Consider the following 4,355-nt stretch of genomic DNA (forward strand, 5'->3'; position numbering starts at 1 on the left):
TAGCAGCCTACTCCACTCTACCATTGGTAGGTGTCTTCTTTAATACTGTATATGAGATACCTCGTGGAGGGCCTTCAGCTACGGACTGGTTTCCCTGATCCCCAACAGGCTTATAAGAAGACAAAATGGGATCACATCTTGAAAAAGTCTTCTGGCATGGTAAATGTACTGTCAAATACATAAGGAGGCACTTAACTATATATGTAGAAACTGACGAGTTTCCGAAGATGCAAATATGGCAAATGTTTTAAAACAAATGTTAAAATATATACATATAAAAGTCTTAAGGAACCGGAAACATGTCAAGTGGAATGCTCTTACTGTAGGGTGATAGGGAAGCCAGCTGGTCATTTCATTCATGACCCCACATATTTTTATCTGTGAATCTGTAGCAAAAAGAAAAAAAAGTGCTGAGGTTTTCATTGTGATTGGAAATGAGAAAAAGTATAGCCTGCTTTCTGGCAAATTTGTAGGTGGTATGAACACTTGAACTGCGTGCACTAGTTTCTAAGGAAAAGTTTATATGGCAAGACTTAGATGTCTAAAGCTTAAAGGGACCACAAATGTCCTTACACCTCGGAGCACATTGAGATGCATACAATCTAAATTCAGTCTTTTCAGGATTTTTAATTACAAAGAAAGCTCAATAATTCCTTTAAAGAGAGGAATTATCTATTTAATGGACATTATAGCAGATCCAAGCAGCAAAATAATCTGTAAAAATTAGGCATTTAGCCCTAAAAGAGATTTCATCTCAAACAGCTAAGCCAGTGTTGCTAAATCTAGCAGGTCTTGCCTAAGAATTTCCACAGGTGTTCATTTGCATGTGTAAAATTCCTCCTGTTACATCGGTTTTGAATAAGTTGTATGAGTCTGGTTTCGAGTCTAATTTGTGAACATTGGTGTCAGATGATCCATCCCCATAGCAGAGACAGTAACTTTGCAAAATTTCCAGGCTTTCCTAGAGATGAAAGAGTCAGAAAATTAGAAAGGCAAAAATAAACTGACTTACTGGTCCAAGCTCACACCATCAGATGCCCTGGCTTCAAAAATGTCATACTCAGTGTCCTTGCCTTGCTGTCTCCTCCACGACTGACACAGCAGATGACGACGAGGCGCCCCATCTTTCAAGCCCCCTTCACTGTGTTTACCAAAACCTTCAAACCCTCTTGCCCAGCCCACTAGAAGATGTCTATTTGCTCTTGGAGTCCCCTCCACAGCCCCTGTCCTTACTTCCGAATGTGGCCCCTCACAGCCTTGCCACAGAAGCGCGGCAGGCCAGGCCCTCCACCTCTGACTCCGCCCACTTCTCCAGCCCCACCTCCAGCTCCAGGCGTCACCCTACCTGCAGCTCCCCCACACACGCAAACCGCCCCACACCTGTGCCTCCATTTATTTCAGTTCCTCCCCACAGTCCACACTCCCCCACCTTGGCTGCTGTGCAGACACCTTACCCCTTCCCTGATGTGAAACTGACTCCTCCTCTTCTGTACCCCACATTTTCGAAGTCCTTATTTTTTTCACGATTCTCTCCCCCTAGACTATAACTTCTTTGAGGACAAAAGTGGGGTCACATTTCTTCGTAGTGCCATCATGAAAAACTTCCTGACACACGTTAAACGTCTGTTACAGATTCGTTGAGTTAATGAAAGCGCAATAACAGTAAACAAACATGTAGCCTTTAATTCAACCAGGAAAATATGACAGTGGTTTTTTACACACAATTCATCTGATTACATCTCACCTTTATATAAAAGCTTCTCTGAATTAGAATTTCCCCAAGCTAAAATCATTCACCTTTCTACCACTTCCTTCAATGTTGATCAATTTCGAAGTCCCCCTGATTTCATCCGTTCCTTTTGATTCTTCTTTTCTGAGATATTCTAGATTCCAAACTCCTTGAGAGAAGATTTAAGGCATGATCTTTTTTTCTTTTTTAACTTTAAGCATTTACTGAGCTCCATCTCGGTGCCCAGTATCATAACTAGATGGGAAGGTTTGTTGTTGTTGTTTTCATTCATTGCTATCTTATTTAATTCTCACAGCTTCATGAGGTGACTATTAGAATCCATGTTTTTATAGATGAGAAAAATTAAGTAATTTTCCCATGGCCACACAGCTAATGAGAGACGAAGCAGGCATGTAATCCACCATACTGGAGACATGCTCTTTTTCTCCATCCCAGCATGGGGATAAGGGGCAAATATTCTAGGCGGGATACTGGTTTTATGTTCTTTCTGTAATAAACCTGTTGTACTTCACAGCCCTGAAATGCTTTAAAACCACAGAGTAGTTCTATCAAAATACGTGACGTTTATCTTTGATCGGAGATGAAGGCAAAGAGACTCCTGGCTTGAAATTAAACCACATAGAGGCGAAAGTAATTTTACTACCTGTTTCCATTTTTCCTGTGTTTTTAAACTGAGAGACACCCAGGCACAGAGAGTGTGGAGATGGGGAGTCGAGGGGCTGTCCCCGAGGAATGAAGTCACGGACTCCTGGGGCTGAGCACATCACCCGCCAAAGCCATCTCAGAAAAACCTATTCTAGTCTCAGAGTCTCGACAAAAACAACTCTTATTTTTAAGAATAGGAAGAGTTAGGGGCTTTTTCTATCTACTTACAAGAAATTTCCATCCACTGGCTTAAAATTTTACTTTTTATTCAAAAGCCCAGCATGTTTTTATATTGAAAACTTCCCAGGAAGCGCAGAGCCATTTTCTCATGCTCTGAGTCATGGTTTTACTCTGACTAGAGAAGCAGCATCCTCAAGCCGACTAGAGAGCCACAGGAAATGATCAGTAAACATTTCTCCAATTCTGAGTTCTTCTGCAGGAAATGGAAAAACAGAGAAGCTACGATCCTAAACATCAGCCTTGCATTTAAGTAACTTTGCAGAACAAGGGCTGATCTGGAACTTGGGCTCCTTCCAAGTGGGACCCAGGTTTTGGGGGGCCTGACATTTATAAAATCGGGAGGCCCTCTATAAGAAAAAGAATGCAAAGCTATAAATACAAAGGATGAATACAAATATTTATATAGAACATGAAATAAAATCACGCATTATAAAGTTAATGGAGCTGATACTAAATGAATTATGAATTTAATGAAGCTGTAGTTTTTTAAAATAAAAACAGAATCCCCCCTCGAAATTACATAATATTTTATTAACAACCTCCTGACACATATCCATAATGCTCCTTTTTCTAGTTTTTGGCTAGAAAAAGTATACCCTGGTATACCCTTTTTAGTCACTTCTTCCTATAAATAAATATTTTTTAATGTTTTCTATAGAGAGAATAAAATTGTTTTCTTAGCTTACTTGATTAAAATTTGGGGTTCTCTTCGACATAATAGTTTAGAATGATTTAATTCAGCTTCTCAACTCATTGTAAAGTCAAGTTTTTAAGACTGTTGTCAATTTTGGACAAATCGCTATCCAGGAAGAAATTTTACCTTCTGACTTCATATATTTCAAATTTTGTTTTTCCCCCACAATCCACGTGCTGTCAGTGTTAGGCTCCGTAGTAAGCATTCTTATGCGCTCTCATACATGTCAAAGCTGGGTGCGCAGACGCAGCAGCCAGTGGGTGTCCCTCCTACCTCAGACAGCTATTAATAATTCCTCACCTTTCAAAGAAGTGACTGAGAACCACACAAATAAATCTCACTGAGCCCAAATTAAAAGTATCCATAAGCCAACTTTCCCTTAGCCCAGTACCAAAATCCCCATGGCCGCTCTAAGGGGTGGGGAGGGGGGGGCGTGGAGGGGAGAAAGTCATGGTTCAGAGTGGAAAGAAGCAGTACTCTTATGTGATTATAGTTAAAATATCTTTTGCAAATTTTGCAAAGCCACATGATCATATGAATCCATCTTTGACCTCGACCCTTCCCAAAGCTTGGGAGGGACCTAGGTGACAGGCCCTTAGCTCACGCTATCTTTACTTCAGTAAAAGCCACCTCTGGGGCCCCTAGTTTTTTTTATTCCTTTAGTCTCCCACTAACAATGTGAGAAAAATATGCGTGAGCTCTGAACGTACTCCAATCTTTCACCTATCGGCCGCCCCTCCCCCCCATAATGGCTGTCACAGAGGTCGTCAATAAACTGTGGAGGGCGGAGGCCAAGGACTTACTGCTTCCTAGGCACAGGCATCCGGCAACTGGTTAGGTAGTTCCGCAGATATTGTCACTTGTTTCTCATGCTACCTCCCATTCTGACTGGGAAACAGGCTCAGAATTACCAAGCGGCAGAGCAACACTCGGGCGAGCTCCCTGAGGCCCTCACTCTACTTTCGCTGGCTGCTTTCTACCATCTTTCTTCCCTGAGATAACACATACTCATTAGAGAGAACATTT

This window comes from Pteropus vampyrus, unplaced genomic scaffold, assembly GCF_000151845.1.
Source record: "Pteropus vampyrus isolate Shadow unplaced genomic scaffold, Pvam_2.0 Scaffold292, whole genome shotgun sequence".
NCBI lineage: Eukaryota > Metazoa > Chordata > Mammalia > Chiroptera > Pteropodidae > Pteropus > Pteropus vampyrus.